This window comes from Hippichthys cyanospilos, chromosome 14, assembly GCF_059441005.1.
Source record: "Hippichthys cyanospilos isolate Australia breed blue-spotted pipefish chromosome 14, RoL_Hcya_1.0, whole genome shotgun sequence".
In the NCBI taxonomy this organism is placed as follows: Eukaryota; Metazoa; Chordata; class Actinopteri; order Syngnathiformes; family Syngnathidae; genus Hippichthys; species Hippichthys cyanospilos.
In genome coordinates, this window is record NC_142382.1 from 17,346,471 (window position 1) to 17,365,976 (window position 19,506).

Sequence of the window (19,506 nt, forward strand, 5' to 3'; positions counted from 1 at the left end):
TAAGATCTCAGTCCTTTTCTTTTGCCTCAATGATTTCCACCTCTGATTCAACTCATTTCACTATACTTCAGATTTTTTTTAATTATTTCCCTCTGAAGTTTTGCATCATTTCTCATGACCTGTGTGAACTGGCCCTTTTTTCAATTCAGTCTCCATCTTTTCTCTGCCATATCTAGATTTAGTTTCTCTGCTTACAATTTCATAAATCCTTTCTTTCCTCAATACCCCCCTCCCACCACTTCATTTTTCCATAGCTCCCTCTTCTACCTTTAAAATGTTGGCCTGCCATAAGCTTTTATTGTCTCAGTGTTATTTTACTCTCGTATATACTCATCTCGCTTACATTTACCCTTAGGTCTTTCCACTAAACCATCACTGTCATGACTCCCTCTTCCTTTTGCCCCCATGCTTCCTTGCATGTATTTGAACATGTCGAATATTTTTGGAGAGGAAATTAAATTTGCACTTGAACTTTTAAGTACATTTGTTCATGATGAATATTATACAATAAGAAAACCCGTTCCACTGCCTTGATACAGATCATCTCGCTGAGCATGAGTTGTGGGTCATAGTCCTCAACTAATCCAGCCAATGTAATCATTTGAATAGGTTTTGTCCTCTTGTCTGGGGACTACTCCAGCCTCTACACTGAACACCACACATATAAAAATTATGCTCCATCACTCATCTAAATTATCATTTTGTCGTCCGAGCTCATACATGATCACACTTGTACTCACACACAAGAAGGATGAGAAGACATTTACTGGGATGCGGCGATGTTCACAGAATGTTTCCAAAGTGTTATGGATACAGAAGTGTTTTAAGATAGTCAGTAAAAAAAAAATGTTTTTGAAGATACTTCCTGTCACCCCACTTTTATAAAAAAATTATATTGGGTCGGACATATTTTAGTGCAGCCTTCTTGTTGGTCACATTCCAGTCCAATCCCACCAGCTCCTAAAAAGTCAGCTTTCCCTATAAAGATTTTTTGTCATAATTATTGAACATGCTTAATATTAATATTGTTGGTCTTGACTTATTTTGGAGCCTATTATTGGGAAAACTTCATTTTCAACAAAACCTCAAACTTTTACATAGAATTTTAATAGGCATAAGTCGGGTGTTTGGTGTCCTTTGTTGGAAGAGGACAAAATCAGGATAAAAGCGGATCGACTGATGTCATGTAAGGTGCAGGACAGTCCAAGAAATTACTGTAGATTTAAACTGTGAATTAGCACTATATAAAAAAATAAAATACATGCACACACAAACCACACACACAAGTTGCAAGTGATCTGCAAAGCTCTTTATGAGCTCTTTTTTTTCCTCAAAAAACAAAAAAAGCAATCATTTTTACATTGCACATACACTGTGGGCACACTTATTAGGTAAGTTGTATTTTTGAAGATTAATTTTATTTTTCCTCCTGAGGCTTCCTCCAGGGTTGGAGAGACTATGACTTGGCTGGCCTGGGGATCCTCCTTGAGGAACTGGACGAAGTGGCCGGGGAGAGGGAAGTCTGGGCTTCCCGACTGACGGTTTTGCGCCCAGGACCCGACCCCGGATAAGCGGAAGGTATTATTGCATAGATGGATTTTTGAACAACTACAGGATTCTCGGTGGACTCAAAATGTTAATAAACCTCGAACCTGAATATTTAAGAGTAAAAGGGAGATTTAGCCTTCTAAGGTAAATCTCTGCGTGCATAGTTATTAGGTAACTATTACTGTCCAGAATTATAATGCAACTCCATTAAAAATGTACATTTTCCCATAACAATTGTTCATTTTTATGTTTTAATATTAGAATAATAAAACGACCTCAACGTTTACAGGGAATCTGTCAATTAGCTCAAGCTACAAGACACTGGCACCAATGAGAAGTGGATTAAACTTTCTGAGTGGGAGTGGGTTACAACTCCTGAACTCATTGAGCGATTGTCACGCCGGGAGCCAATCATGTGTCTTGCAGGAATGCCTCTGAGCTTATTGACAGATTGGCTGGCCTGTCATTTCAGAGGAAGCTCTCTGAGTCAATCACACACAGGTAGCTGAATGAGAGTATTCATTTTCATACTTATATTAATTTCTTGCATTATGTCTTTCACTTTGCTTCCACCATCTTTCATCCGTATTACTTTTATTCTGTCTTCAAGTGAAAGAGTGTTTTCGTTTAACTTCTTGTGAAGAGCCATGGTCTTCACAACTCCGTTTTGTGGCCATTTTATAGTGAGCAATGCAAATTACTGTAATTTCCTTCTGTGGTCGTGCTGTGTCTGAAATAACAGTACAGTCTGAGTGGACTGTAAACACACATGCTGATATTTACAAATACAGACACATACTTCCTGTAGTACTTTGCATGCATGTGCTCGAAGCTAGTGTGGTGGTTGCTATTGAAGTAGCCTGGTTTACCTCTGCCTGTTTTTCTGCTTGTCGCAAAGCTGTGGCAGCAGCTGCTGACAGAGGCTGACAATGGATTTACTTTTGCTTGAGGCTCGTCTTCGCTATAGGGAATTTCAGTTCAAGGCAAATGCAAAAAACATATTTCGTATTACGCAAATCAGGCGGCTTTTCATTTTAACGGGACGCAAGAAAGAGGGAAAGGCTTCAATGCGAAATATTTTCACATTGGAGGCTTTTTTTGCCCATATATGTTTTATTGAAGGATTGCAAAAAAAAAAAAAAGACAAAACAAAGAAAATTTGGGGTCCCCAACCTTTTTATCACCACTTACCAGTCACCACTCTAAATTTTTCTAGCAGACTGGGGGGGAGTGGGATAATCAATGCAATTTGATAGTCGACAACAGAGGGGAAGGTTGAATATAAATATGAGCTCACCTGTCGCGCGACATGCCTAACCCGTTTCTGCTGTGTGGTTGACTGAGTGGAGGAGGCAGAGCCATCGGGTGCGCACCTGCACTGCCTCAGCCACCCACTCTATGAGGTCGGGCTAATGACTATCACGACTAGGGCAGTTACCCGCAAACTCGCGCCTGAGTATTCCCCGTGTCTTTTGGTAACTACTTTGCTTGCAATCCAAGTTTTTTGGTTGTGAGCCTCTCCTCCCGCTAACCTTTAGCCTCCGCAGATCCCAACGGCGACCTCCCGACTGATCCGTCTCATCCAATTGTAGTAAGTGTGATTTTCGTTGACTATCCGTCTACACTGGTTTCATAGTGTTGCTTTTGGTTGTACTGTCTAACTGCTCTTACAGATTTTGAGTTGTTACTTTGTTTGTGTGTTACGTGCTCCCTTAGTTTGTAATAAAATTATTTTCATTCCTTTCACCTGCATCCTGTCCACCGCTTATTAGACTCAGTGCCTAGTCCTGTGACATCCCCATTATCAAGAAACTAATGGGAGCCCTCAGTTTGTGTCTCTCTTCACTCTGATGGGTTCGGTAACAAAAAGGTAGCTAATCGGTGAGCGGATAGATTAACGTTTGATAATTTGATCAGGAGGGAGGGCGAATAGCAGATATAAAGTGCACGTAGAATACGACCTCACCATTAACGCCAAACTCAGGCTGGAAGCGACATGACAAAGGGAACAGATACTGGGGGGAGTCGTTGGGAATCATAATGTCCTGAAAAAGGTGGGTTGTGATGATGAGAAATTGTGGCGTTTACCACAATATGACCACAATATGAAAGGTATATGACCAAATGGGTGCCCGAGTACAGGTCACGATTAACTTGGGGTAAAAGACTTGGACCAAAAATGTCAGTCAGAATCACATTTGTAAAAAGAAAAGGCACCAGGAAAACCAAAATCAGGGTCGGACTCCAAATCAGTGAGGGGACTAACAGTAGTTCAAATAAGACAAATCAGACCGAAGAAGGCAGTAAGGAGACGAAATTGTTGGATATGGGAGCTCGGGAGGGCTAATAGAGGACGTGGGAGACAGAAGCACTGTAGAACAGAACGAGTGGCTTACATGAGGGGAATCAGGATGGATGGTTGAGGGTGTTGGCGTGCGGCGCAGCGGTCTCTTGCTCGCCACCGCAAGGTTCTTGCTGGATCCTGATCGGCTGATTCTGTCATAAGGCGGCGTGGCTAGGACGAAAGCCGACGTGATTATGACGATTGTGGCCCGAAGCTCAGAGGCAAGGATTTGATCCTGAAGTCCATTTTTAATAAACAGAACAAGGAGATGGGAGAACAGGTGTCAGGTTAATTTGTCAGACATTTGTAAGAAATTGTACACAAAAAAGGAGACAAGGCAATCTTCCCAACTCATGCATGAGGGGAGCGAAGAGGAACCGGCCAAGGACAATTCTACTGCGCTCTGCCAATCTCTCCGACTCCCCTTACTTTTATTTGTTACAGAGATCCCTAACTACATGAAGGTCCCGGCCCTCAAGGGGCAGGGAAAAACGCAAGTCTATGGCCGGGACCTTGTGTACTTGTCCTTCTATGTGTGAGCATGTGGGTGAGAAACTAATGCATGTATGAAAAAATACGTAGCGAAACATTCTGATAATGCATAGCAATAACATCGATAAGAGTCACAGGTGTGGGAACGCTCCGACTGGCAGGCTTGAGCGGCCTTCCTTCTGCTTGAAAGAAAACAATGACGAGACAGTTCTTTTCCCACAAACAGTGCACTCATTCTCCCAGCGTACCATCAACATACCTAGCAGTACATCAGCAGTTTATTCATTCATTATTATCATTCAGTATGTGTTTATTCATTCACGCAGCAAAGCATTTCTTCATTGCGAGCATTAATATTTTGTAGCAAATGTATAATCACTATATCTATAACTTTTCTAACAATAATTATTCTAACAATTCCCCCCTTTTGGTTCTACATTTGCCCCAAAATAATATCACCAAGGAGGGCTCCCCCCCCAGGCTTAATCCAATGAATAACTAGTCCGACGGCAAAAGACCGAATCCACAGAACAAATTTGGTCACAAAGATGAGAATAAAAGAGGAAGAAAAAAAAAAAAAAAAAAAACCCTCACCATCAGCAGCAGGGGTACCAACGTAAAAAAAAAACAGTGCCATCCGTCTCGCACAAGTAGATGGCACATTCTTTGAAATCTCAAATTAGTTGGGGCTATAGCAGTTGAGATAAGACGGGTGAATGCGCAAATGCAGGGAATACAACAACAACCACACAATGCAAGGACAGCTGTAAACATCGCAACAGAAACCAGGGCAGAAAACACCAGAGCACTATATTTACCAATTATGTCGCCCCACTACTCAGACCAAGCGGAAGTCTCCACGCCAGAATGCTCCTTCATCCTGCGATTCAGGGTGCGCAGACCCTCAATGGCCCTCGACAGGGACCTACCAGGAGCGGTGTTGTAAGGGATCCATGTGCAACACTGGTTCCCAAACATGGCACACATGCCTCCTTCCTTTGCCAGGAGCACGTCAACCGCAATCAGGGGTCTGAAAAGCCATGAGCAAGACAGCAGCCAATTGTTCCTTTACGGCAACAAGGCCCTCTGCAGTGTAATTGCCCAGTTTCTGTACATTGTAGTGGATGCAATTGACTTGATCTACATTTTTATATTAGGTGCGATCTATATTGAAATAGATTCCCACCCCGTTGCAACTTGGCTCACCAACTTATACTCATCTGGTACACCGCGCGGAATCCCGATTACATCTTAGAGGCCGCCAATTTGAGTCCCCTGCTGTGGATGGAAAGATAGACACTGGTAAGAGCAGTGACATAAATATACAACCCAATTCATTTCATTCATACAGCACAGACCCAAACCTTTAACATTAACGTCTAAAATATCAAACAAACACAAAGTTTCCAAAGTGTTGTACAGGAAAAAACAAGATGCAATAAATGGGCAACAGTAAAAACACAATTAAACAATAAAACCAAGCAAAATAAATACAATAAGACCTAGCAAGATCAGTCAATGCTCTGCAAGGCGACGAAAGCCATAGAGAAATGGTGAGTCTTAAAAAGTTCTAAAAACATAAAGAAGAGGCCCGCCTGAATGAAGCTAAAATTAAAAAATATACTCGTATTTACACACGCCAATTAAAAGCCTTGCAGAAGCATTTCGAACCAATTTCAGGTGACTAATGGAGGACCCACTGACCCCTCAAACAAATTGTATTGTAACAACCTAATCGTCAAATGCCAGATGCGTCTGTAAAAAAATCATGTACATATATAACTCATTCTTGCCACGCCACCATCACACATCACCACGAGGCAGCAGTGAGCCTGTCTGGCCCACAATAGTCCTACGCCACGTAAAATTAAAGGTTACAATCTTGTTTGCAGTCCGGATAGAGTTAATGCATGAAAAGTTATCCATAGCAACATCAGTAGAAAAATTGGTACGTCTTCAGCCGCAGGACATACATCATTCCATGGAATGCAAGTCTTATTTGACCTAATCAATACAGTAGTTCTAAAACACCAATTCAAAAGGATATTAGCTGGAATTACTCACACTAGTGGTCTTGGGCCCATACATAGTACACAGCTGTAGTCAACTGCAAACCACAGTGATAGTCAAAAATTCATCAACAATATGTATGTATTCCTTCTCTAAAGCCCACGACACACAAACAATGATTATACGATAATGATCAGTTCCATGTGCATAAAAACATAAAAGCAGCTGGTGGTTCAGCACCACAACCCCACCTTGTAGTATTAATAGTCAATTTAAGTCCTGTAACTTAATTTGGGGCCAGAAATATCACGCACAGTAGTCCAGTTGGCCCAGACCTGTTTCGTTTTTGCAACTAATGCATCCCGTCTCCTATATCTAGCTACTAAATAAAAGTTAATTAAATTCTGCAATTGTAACCAAAGCTGTCAATGCAAAAACATAATGGTAATTAGTATCTCAAAAGGAATCAGGAAAGGGGAATAGCACGGAAGAGCTACGGGCGTAAAAATGACTCTGGTGGGTAACAGCAGAAGATTAACACGATTATTCATCTGTCACATAAGGTTTTATCCTGATAAACTTGTAAAATGCTGATGGGCAGGATTACACTGCAAGTTTGACATGTAGCACAAAGTGCAGTCTGCGTGCGGCTGGAGTTGTTATATTTTGGTATTGTCCTAGACCAGGTGTGCCAAACGTACAGCTCGAGGAGGTTTAAGATGATTTCAAAAACATTAAAATAATAACAATAGGGCCAAGCCCATTAGTCAGCTCCGTATGATACTGTAAAGACCTGTGTTGTTAAAGGTCGTTAAATGTCATGTGTTAAAGCATTCGCTCAGTCGTGGTCCTGTCTGATCGCTTTTTTATTGAAAGAAAATAGAAAAAACAGTTAACAAGTGTGTCATCCCAAGCTGCTTTCAGCCACAAGTCAAGCTTGTGCTTGCTAACTGACGCTCAGTCTCCCCCCGCAGGCTTTTTGTGCCAGGCAACAACGAACAAACGTTGTAAAACACCACCAAATATTAGCAAGCAATGCACAGATCAGCACTGCAATTTACAAGCAAAAGTGACCAATTGCAGTGCTTGTGGCAAATAAACTGTGGATTGCTTCAGTGAGAGAAAGTGGAACATTCGAATTAGCATTAGTTAATTATCGAAATAACAAAAAACGTGAACATGAACACAACTGCCAATGAAGGATGGCTCTGTCAACAATATCAGAGCCCACGACATGACAATAGTTCCAACACTGTTATCAAAAAAGCAAAACATAGTATTCGCTATAAGGCTTTAGGGCGCAGAAGGTCAAATTGTTCTTCTAGTTGTGTTTCTTTTCAGCTCACGCCTTTGACGTGCAGGGCTATTGTTTTGCTGTTTGGATAAAGCTATCACACACTGTAAGGTTGTTTTAAATGATTGTTGAAAAATTATGGATTGCTGTTTCCACCAAACTGGGCCCACCTATGTCAGTTCTACAAAAGAGGGCAGTCGTTTGTACCGCGCCGACAGTGAAGCCTATAAGAACATATTTTACCCATATGACCATAGCCATGTCTACTGAGCAACCCCTAATCAAGAAGCGTGTCTTGGAATTCTTCACTAACCGTCAGTATTATCAGATACTATAAATCTGCTCCCACCGTTTAGTTAGACTTTGCTCACGCCTCCTGCATGGGTAACTCAGTAGAGAGGACCTTTTTACAGTGTGTGAGATGTATTTACGTGTTGCTCTCTGCAATTTTTTCACTGCTGTCAGTGTGGTCAGCAGCACCTGGTAAAGGCCTTCCCACTTTGGAGAATGCCAACGCTTCTTTTTGATGCTCCGGATCAGAATTCAGCCCCCTGGAACAACCAGCACATCATGTTGAACAGAAATACAACCACTTTCTGGACATTCCATTTCGTCTCGTTTCTCTAATGTCCCTCGCATGTAATTGGCTAGGTTGCCCTCATTGTCCAATTCCCAATTTGTGGAAATTAGAGGAAGCTTATCGGTTAATTTCTTCCAAGCATGTGTTTATTTATTTATTTTTTTTTCCTCCCATCCTATAATTGTGCCAGTCTCAAAGTAAGGATTGGATCCATAAATTGTGTATTGTTGATCACTGTAATCCAACCGTTTCAGCAAATTTATTAGATCAATGTTTTTATTAAAAAAAATAACTCTGCTTGCAACACTATTATAGGATATAAAACATACAATATAAAAACAACTCTATCACACATTCTATTTATTTATTTTTTTTTCATTTAAATGAGGCAACAGATTACACACAATATTAAAAATTGAATATTTATTAAACGAGACCATTAATCCATTTAATATCAGTAGGTTTCAATGTCATCCTACGGCACTTTATCAGCCTTTCCCAAGAAGGGCTTCACGGCTGCTCGTTTTGACACCTTATCAGCAAAAGCATTGCCCAATGTTATGTGATCTGTCCCGGTTGCATGAGCCGCACACTTACAGACCGCAATTTGTTTTGGCATCGGAACTGCATTTAACAAATTAGACAGTAATTCAGTGTGCGTCACAGCTTTTCCCGTGGAGGTTACTACCCCCCTATTTTTCCAATATCGGGCAAATACATGATAAGTAAAAAATGCATATTGACTGTCAGTGTAGAAATGAGGTGTCAAACTCATTTTTGTCACGAGCCATTTTGTAGCAAAAAATTCCTTCATTGGGCCGATATGTTGAAAAAACCAAATTAAATAGTCCCATAGCATTATTATTGAACACAATAAATTGCTGGCTCAGTTGTTTTGAAATCAAAAGTAAAACAGCCTAGTTCTAGCAACCCAGTAGTTTCATTTATCGTTTACATTACTGTAACAAAACAAACCAAAAAATCTCAACTTTAATTTTCATTATACACAACAAGCTAAAGTTTTCAAACAGTGTTTAGCAAGGGTCATGGAAATTTACACGATTTGCTTTTGCGGGCCACATAAAATGACGTGGCGGGCCAGATTTGGCCCCCGGGCCTTGAGTTTGACACCTGTGGTGTAGATTGTAACTACTTTCCCTTGCATCAATTTGCATGCTTGTGCTGTGCTTGAGCTAAGAGTTCAGTGGAATTTTTTCTTTAACTTTTCAGAATTTCCAGAAAATAATTTTTGCTTTAGGATCCAAACAATTTATGGTGAATAAAATGGATTTATATAGTTCCTTCCACACCATACGGCATACAAAGAGCTCAACAAACCTCACATTCACCCATTCACACACACATTCATACCGTGCACCAATGTAAGCTGCCGTCACACAGGGCACAGTCAGCCCCACTAGGAGCAAAGTTAGAGCTCAGTGTCCTGCTCAAGGACAGTTTGGCATAGTAGTCGGCAGTTGAACCCACAACCCCCTGCCACTATGGATGGCCCATGCCAATAATCTAGCAATACCTCTTCTTATCATTTATCATCAATCGCCGATTTAGCCTTTGACTTGGCATGAACAATACTCACTTTTACACTCCACGCCAAATGCCAATGGTCAATTGTAAATCAAAAACAAACCTATCTAAATATGAAATCAGAAGTTACAAAAAACAAAAACCCTTGACTTGTGCATAGCTTTCTCATGCTAATTGTCAAGAAACGCATTTGGTCGCCAGAGTCCTCATAAACTTAGGGAATCTTATTTATATGTTGATGACTAATTCAAAATTATCAGAAAATTACCAATTATCAGTCAATTTAACATTTGCATTCTCCTAATCCATAATATAATCTCACTTTATCCCATAATATACTTCTCCATATGTACTCATCATTTCACCTGACTAACCCTGTGGCTGGACCATTTTTCCCACAAACCTCAGGTTTGACACCATATAAAACTCGCAATTTTGACTTTAAATCAATTAAACTACATAAAGCATCATCCAGCAATGCTTTTTAGCACACTTTCAACAAATTTCGTTGTTTATTTCTAACACAAATACATGTAGAAAAACAGTCAAATACACCCAGACAAGCAAACAGACAAATGCACACGGGCCCACATCACACAACACACAGCACACACAGTAGAAAAGAGCTGCCATATCAAACTAAATCAATGACAATCACAAACTGAAAACACCCTTTCAATGTGTTACTTATACAATACAATACAATACAATACAATTGCAATTCTTTGTGGGCATATCCTCACCACCTCATGCCCATATTTGTTATCAGAGTCATGTAATTGTTATTAATTATTAATTTTCTCATTGCATCTTACTGAAACAACCACAATATTTGGTGTTATAATCTCTACCTGAACCTCAATTTGCTGTGTAGCCACTACACAATATGCTCTGATATGATTTCCTATTTCTAAATCATTAACTTCTCATAGTGTCTATATTTATTATTTCTATCATGTATAATTTTCATTTATTATATTATATATCCAAATTCTCCAGTTACTATCAACCAAAACTTAGTATCCACATATCCGCTACTGTCAACCAAAACTCAGTATCCACATATCCATCTTTGTCCATTTTATTTTTATTATTTTTCCTTGTAATTCTTATTTTATCTCGTAAGTCTATTTTTTGTGTATTAAGCTGGCCAGCAAAACCATATTTTGTTATCCACAAATTCAAGTGTTTTATTTTAGATGGACATTGCTTTTCGACACATTTCCAATCTCTGCATGCAAGCTGTTGCTCTACCGGTAGTATTCCCCATTAATGCAAATTTAGCTCAGTCTATGAACCTAGGGTTACCTAAAGACTGATATTCAACAAAAAACGGGGTGACAATAAATTTCTCAATGTGGTAATACTCAAGCTTCTACCCAACAGGGCGGAGTATTCTTGCCTTTGCTTCCACAAAGAGTTGTCACTTACAATCCCGTTAAATTTATATGAGATCGGCGTCTCCTTTCACACACAATCCCGTTTAGTTCATATGAGATCGGCGTCTCCTTTCACACACAATTCACACCCACACAACGCTTAGCGCACAGCGTTTAAGCGGACTCTATTAAGTATGTACAGGACACCGCCGCCCTATTCCAAATTTCCTGCGCACACGTTTTAAATGCGGACTCTATTAAGTACATACAGGACACCGCCGCCCTTTGTTTATAGACTACTCGGTCTCTTCACTTGACAGGGACTAGTATTCTCAAGGTTTTCACAACACCACAATATCACAACGTCAGCATGCGACTTCACAACACCACAATATCACAACGTCAGCATGCGAGTTCACAATACCACAATATCACAACGTCAGCATGCGAGTTCACCTACTCACCCCATGATGCCTTCTCTCCTTCGGCTTCGCGTCAACCCTCAGTCCCCAGATGCGGAGCCGGGACCCAGTCCCTGAAAAAGGTCTTACTGCCGTGGCCACGGTCTTGCCTGGTTGTCGACTCCGCCTCTGGAGACCTCAGGTATATTGCGCTCCGGCTCGAAGGACCAAATAAATGTCAGGTTAATTTGTCAGACATTTGTAAGAAATTGTACACAAAAAAGGAGACAAGGCAATCTTCCCAACTCATGCATGAGGGGAGCGAAGAGGAACCGGCCAAGGACAATTCTACTGCGCTCTGCCAATCTCTCCGACTCCCCTTACTTTTATTTGTTACAGAGATCCCTAACTACATGAAGGTCCCGGCCCTCAAGGGGCAGGGAAAAACGCAAGTCTATGGCCGGGACCTTGTGTACTTGTCCTTCTATGTGTGAGCATGTGGGTGAGAAACTAATGCATGTATGAAAAAATACGTAGCGAAACATTCTGATAATGCATAGCAATAACATCGATAAGAGTCACAGGTGTGGGAACGCTCCGACTGGCAGGCTTGAGCGGCCTTCCTTCTGCTTGAAAGAAAACAATGACGAGACAGTTCTTTTCCCACAAACAGTGCACTCATTCTCCCAGCGTACCATCAACATACCTAGCAGTACATCAGCAGTTTATTCATTCATTATTATCATTCAGTATGTGTTTATTCATTCACGCAGCAAAGCATTTCTTCATTGCGAGCATTAATATTTTGTAGCAAATGTATAATCACTATATCTATAACTTTTCTAACAATAATTATTCTAACAACAGGACAGGAAAAACGTCAGGAAGGCAGCTAAACAAGAGAAAGGACAAACAGGTAGGTAGACCTGACATGACAAGACAATGATCTCACAAGAAGTGAAACTAAACTAAATGGGAACTAAATGCATTCAAGCTAATTAGACCACAAGGAACCTTTGGAGCTGATATGTTAACACAAGGAGGCGTGTTGACCAGGACAGGTGGACACAATCAAACTAACAAGACGTAAACAAGAAAACATTAAAACTATAATTCAAACAAACCTAGACCATGATAATATTACATCATCATTATGATGCTCAAAAGCTCATTTTGCCTGGCAATGCAGTTTTGTCATACAGTTTTGTCAATGAAACTGAAGCTTAACCTTTATCACACGTTAAATGTTGGCCATGATAATGCAATATTGGAGAGAAATAAATCTTACGTCATTTCTTGGATGAATGCATACACACAAAAGACTCTGCTCTTTGACTCAGTGTTCTGTTGAGAAACTGAAATACAGAAACTGAAAAGTGAAGTTAACCATTCAGTCCCATTCACACCATTCCTTTAGAAAATCATTGCTGTAAAAAACGTTTTCCAAGAACTTGTGGACCAAGGCTTTTGTACAGTCATGTTGCTATGCAATAAGGACGTTAACCTTTGAAATACTTCTTTAAAACACATTCAGCCAGTTATCCTGTCTTCAAATATATTCATTTTATTTAGTCTGTGGCATTGCATTTTATTCAATTTTTTATATGACATATGTGCAGTTGTACACCAGCAGGATATTGAAGGTATATGCACATTATGTATTGACACCCTTAAACTCTGTAAATTATTACCACTTATTACTCACTTCATTTAACACAGTAACTAAGGTCATCAGCTAAGTACATAATTAGTATACATTTATGAGAAGAATTAGGCTATGGACTATAAACGGCAAGGTACAGCACACCAGCAACATATTTTGTGAAGCTTGTCATTTTACTGTGATAAGGACAATATGCTGCAGCTCTTTGTGAAAGGAGTTCACTTTTTTAAAACTAATATTTCCCCTGGCAAAAAACAAAAACAAAAAAGAAACCACAAGTCTGAGGATATGTATTCAATTGCTTGATTTTTTTTTTTTTTAATTTGTAAGTGTGCAAGTCAATACTTTGTGGCATTGCAGGTAAAGTAATATTTTTTAACATTTCATCTACAACTTTACATTTGTAGTGTAGACCACTCACTAACTAAAATAAGCCTTATGTGGCAGCTGCCTCAAATTACTGGTAAGTACCATAAGATAATCACCAATAACGGCGGCTGAGTGGGGCAGTGATAGCATGTCCGCCTCACCGTTCAAAGGTCCTGGTTCAAATCCACCTGGCTCCGGCCTCCCTTAATAGAGTTTGCATGTTCTCCCGAGCCTGTGTGGGTCCTCTCCAGGCACTCCGGCTTCCTCCCACACTCCAAAAACATGCATGGCAGATGAAATTGGACATACTAAATTGTCCTTGGATGTGATAGGGTGCATGAATTGTTGTTCGTCTCTGTGTGCCCTGCGATTGGCTGGCAACCAGTTTAGGGTGTCCCCCGCCTACTGCCCGAAGCCAGCTGGGATAGGCGCCTGTGACCCCTATGGGGATAAGCAGCTCTAGAAAATGAATGGATGGATGGATAATTACCAAAAATATATTCTTTTCTCTTCAGTTTTAGAAGCTCTTCCATTGAAGTGATATTTTATGGCTAAAATCATTATTCAAATTCACTAGTATATAAGAAATAGTGTAAAGCACATTAATATTTCTTTAATTATTTCGGAATTTTTGATACAATTGGGGACAGAAATAACTTTAAATCCTTAAATCCTATGAAGTCCCCCAAAAATACTGACAAACACTCAATACAAAGAAAACGGCAGGTAGAGGGAGGACTAGGGGAAAAAAAGCAAACCTTAGAACTTTAATATAGGTCATCACAATGCATATACAGTGAAAACATGTTTGCTGATAATGGCAGTGCAGGATAAAGCTTTGTTTGCTGTAATGACATAAATGATCATTTTAGCAAACTATAACCTTGTTTAAAATGGTAAATTATGGAAAGCTGCCTGAATTTTTTGAATGAGTGCATTCATGATACTGGATGGTTTCTGTGACCGATATAACGAGTGACACTTGAATTTGAACAGTAAATTTGATATTTGATCGAAAAAAATATGAAGGGAATGGTGTGCTGTTTTCAAATGGCACTCATCCAGGCAAAATTATTCTTCCTGAATTTGGTTTATTTATACCCCAAATTATAGGGTTAATTTTGAGTTCAACAAAAAGTGTTCTACTTGATCTTACACCCTGCAGGTACTGTTTGCAGCTGGATCGTCCAGTGATTTAGATTACTGTCATTTAAGACAGGGGACAGATGTTCGATTTGCTCATTGCAATTGGTGTTATCCAGTTGTTTCCCTAGGCCAGGTGTGGGCAAACTTTTTGACTTAAAAGGCCACACTTGGTTCTAAAATTTGACAGAAGGGCCGGACCAGGAGCAGACAAATGGAATGTTTTGATAACCTAACGCTTAAGAGAAAAAAAAAAATGCAGGATATCGAGAAATGGAGCTTTAATTTCAATTGAAAATGAACAAATGCATTACAACCGTGTCATTCAAGCTCCATGTATCAAACAATTTATTGAAACAACCTAATAACATGAATAGTTGTCCGTCCATGTGTGTGCTCTGCATCTGGCTGGCAACCAGCTCAGAGTGTCCCCCGCCTATGTTACAGCCTGGATACGAATGAAACGAATGAACACACGAACACAGATGCCTCCTCTTTCGTGGCTCAAGCAAGAATCCAACTTTTATCCACTAGATATGCAAAATTGTTATGAAACAAACTTCAGAACACAGAATACAAACGCAAAACTAAACAGTATTAACCTGGGCAACCTACCGCATGTTTAAAGGAACAATGTTTTAAATAATAAACATCAATCTGACTTCAACTTTCCGTTCACAAAATGTCCGTTCACAAAAAGAGCACATACGGTACAACTTTCGTTCACAATTGATTCCACACGTTATGGTCGCCGAGGGCGATTTCGGCCGACATGGCGGCAAGTACCAAAAAACGATTCGAACACACTTAAAACGTCGCTGTAATTCAAAAAGAACTTTTTCTTTCTCTTCTCTCCACGCTTATTCATGTCAATTAATGTTTTCAAAGATAGTTTCATACCTGGATAAGAATGAAACGAATGAACACACAAACACATATGCCTCCTCTTTCGTGGCTCAAGCAAGAATGAGGCATCTGGCCGTGATTCCCCCCGTTCTTCCTGTCCAGCAGACATAAACAATCAATCAGTCAGAGACCAAACTAGTTGATCATCAAACCCATTGATTGTGACTAATACAACTCAATTATTATTGCACATGCACAGTTGTACATAATAATCATTCATTACACCTACTGGCCATAGACTGCTGGGACAGGCACTATCAAGCCTGCAACCTTACTGAGGATAAGCAGCTATAGAAAATGGATGTAAGGATGGATTGTTACAGCTGAAGATTAAATGACCAAAATACACCTTATTTTTTTATTGCTAGCAATTACTTTTTTAAAACAGCGATAGTTCTGCAATGCTTCAGGGTATTAACAATAACACACTCCTCCTGAATTATAATACCTTCAAGTTTGGTGGGACGGATTAAAAAGCTTAATGGGTCATAGTTTGCCCATGAATGCCCTCGGCGATTCCCTCCAGCTCCACTAGGTCTGCGCCAGTTGTGGAACCAGGGCACAGTGGTGAGAAAAGGCCCATTGTGACACCTTTTCATTGTGTTTTCAATCAATTTTTTATGGTTGGAATACATTTTCTTCCATTTTTCTTTGCTTGATTTTTTGATTATGAAGGAGTAGATTGGTCACTAAAGAACCAATGACAGTCTAGGTCCGAAATGTATGTGCCTCACCTGTGGTCAGGATGATCTGGTTTCAAACCTCAGCTCAGCCTCTCCTGCATGAAATTTTCTTACTCACTGTGGTTACACGTAATTTCTCAAGGTCCTCGTGCTTCCAAAACTTGCATGTTGGGTTGTTTGAAGAATATATCCCCACCAGCTGGAATAAACCAGCTCACTTGCACTTATGCAGAGTATATATAGAAATGGATGGTTAACTGCTATACTGAACCAACAACAAAGCAGAAGAGTTCACATGGATTTAATTTATGTATTGATGTCAATCTAAACAGGAATTTCTTTTCTCGCGATTGGATGTGGCTCTTGACTGTAGTCCAAAGAGGGATAACACAGCAAACTGTGATTTAAAAAAATAAATCACATTTAAGTTACACTGATGCTACTGATTTACTGCATAGCTTCCCAATGCTAATAGTTTCTGAGGGGTTTGATTTCCTATTGCAAAAAAAAAAAAAGTTACACAAGTTTTTTTTTTTTTTTTTTTTAATGGCCCATCTATGAGAGAATGGTCGATGAAGCAAAAGTTCCACTTTCCTCAGAGATTCAGTAAACATGTACTGTACACACATATTTATGCAGACCAAACATATGCTTAAAGGAAAACACTGAACTTCTCTTGAACCAGATTGGCGATACAACATCAAAGTGCCAAATCTTGTGTGAAATATGAGTGTTTAACTGATTAAAGCTTTAGCAAGTGGAGGAGGGTTTATCCTGAGGACATCCGAGTAATGAGGAACACTTCCTTCGCCGTTCGCAACCTCCACTTCTGATGCTTATGCAAAGTTTCAGTTCTGCAAAATGAATTGGCTAATTCCTGAATTCCTCTTTCAGGCTCTGAACCTCTACAATTTGTAGAGAAGTGAGGTGTGATGTGTGAGGGCAATACCTGACAGTTTTTACTTGTTCTGATTCATTGTCTCACAAACTTGCTACTTGAATTATGTGCCCTATCCATTTATCAGTACTTACCTACTTACTGTATAGTATTGCCACAATGTACTTACTTGGCTTCATATGGTATTGCACATTCTGTTCCCAAAGTGAAAACCACTCCTTTTTGCCCATGGATATTTTCCTCTAATAATTTTAAACTGAAAAAGAGTATGTGATTAACAATGTGAAAATGCAATATTCTGATCATTTAATCAGTCACTTCATGTTAATTAATAATACAATTTGCAAGACAATAGTGATTCCTTTATGCACTCTGACTTACCATGCGGACTAATGTGCATTATCATGAATTATCATAAGCCCCAATTACGCGATAATGGGTAGCAAGAAGAACACTTTTATCCTCTCAGCATGGAATGGGGCAGTGAAATTGACCCAGAATACTTCCTCACCTTCTAAGGTGGTATGACACACATAAACTAGGTATGACACTACCTGTAGAAGGGTATTCTGCAATGCCGTAACCGAGGTATGAAGTTCAAACCCCTTGCTCTTGCGCCTGTTTCCCTCCTGTGTTGAAAGGAACTACTGTCCAAAATGGGATTGTACTATATATGTCACAACATATGATGATGAATCTGGTTTTGTGACCATAGATTTTACTGTGATGTTTGTAACCTTCACTTCACTTGATCAGGATTTTGGAGTCAATTAGCGGATTAAAAAAACAAACAAAAAAACGATACCTGATCACCAATTCGATCAGAAAAGGCATAAGTCTGAAAACAACTTGTTTAGTTTCTGTATTACCTTGGTATTTCTGGGGGAGAAGAACTAGTCCAATCCACAATACAATTGACACCCATTGAAATTTGTTGGCAAAAGAAACAACAATTAAATCCTATAAAGTCCCCCCAAAATACTGACAAACACTCAATACAAAGAAAATTGGTGGTAAAGGGAGGAAAAAAACAAAAACAACCTTTAATATACATAATGTATATACTGAGAAAACATGTTTGCTGATAATGGCAGTGCAGGATGAAGCTTTGTTTACTGTAATCACATACAGTAATTGATCATTTTAGCAAACTATAACGTTAAAGCCAAATACAAGATCAAAAATATCTTCTGATTCGAGACAGACAGTTCTGTGTAAAGTCAGGTTGCTGGGTGAATGTGCACTCAGTCCTGGGTTCTAGAATACACAGTATTACATCATTAAATGTTATTGTTCTGATATTTACATACTATTCACTAATACTATAGGGATCCACATGAGCTCAAGCCAGTCAGGTCACATTACCTGACCTGTGTGTGATCTTTTCCTTTTTTTCCTGTTATTTGAGTTTTGCATTGCACTATTAGAATTTTGCAACAATGTTGGCAAACGCGTGGGATGATGAGCTATGCATTCCCCGACCAACAAACAGTGTGGCTCAACAGAACATGGAGGATCATTCACTGTAGGTTGTTTTTTTTTGTCCCCCACACAATGACTGTCTTGTTAAGATTAAAAATAAAAATGCATTTTTTTCTGTAATATGTACAAATTTGCTGAGGTTTCTGTTCAGACATGGAAATGTATCGCAACAAGTGCATTTGTAAGTGCAAAAAAATGTTGAAGAGTGGGTCTCAGTCTAGTTGTATGATCCACACCAGGATTGCTTTCCGTGTATTCACATTTACTAGAGGGTGGCCTACAGATTTTTTCTGTTTCGTCGACGCCAAGTCGTTCATAATGAAGTCCACGTCAGCTTATCAATGGTTGATATTTGTTCACTTATCACTACTCAGCTGTCCATACAACTATTTACCTTTAGCTCAAAACACAATATTGCATTGTTACTATCTTGAATTTGTGTTTACTAGATTATTTAGAGTTCCATCAGTGGTAAAATTGGCCGGTTGCAAAGTTTCAGTTCTGCAAAATGAATTGGCTAGAGGCTTGCGCATACCGATGTTGGAGTGGAAAATTTTGCTTTGTTTCTGCTCAAGTGCATATGTTATTCATCTCGGCAGTGCTTCACGTCATGTTGGCCTGAAATATATGGAAGCTATGGTAACTATTTAGTATGCAGCCGTCCTTAATTCACCGACTGTGATGACGGTTATGCATGCAATGGATGATATAGGCTTTCTTGAAGTGATTTATTGGTGATGACAAAGGTTCCGCTAGCTTTTCAAGCGTC

General features: G+C 39.6%; 1 long non-coding RNA gene across 1 annotated transcript in view; it reads left to right on the plus strand.

Annotated features, from left to right (window-relative positions):
- Positions 1-1,438: 1,438 nt before the first annotated feature.
- LOC148413198 (uncharacterized) overlaps positions 1,439-19,506 on the plus strand; it is a 29,126-nt gene continuing 11,058 nt past the window's right edge. The window contains exon 1 of the long non-coding RNA XR_015867804.1: positions 1,439-1,578. This is a non-coding gene — a long non-coding RNA (uncharacterized LOC148413198). The remainder of the gene's footprint in view (positions 1,579-19,506) is intronic.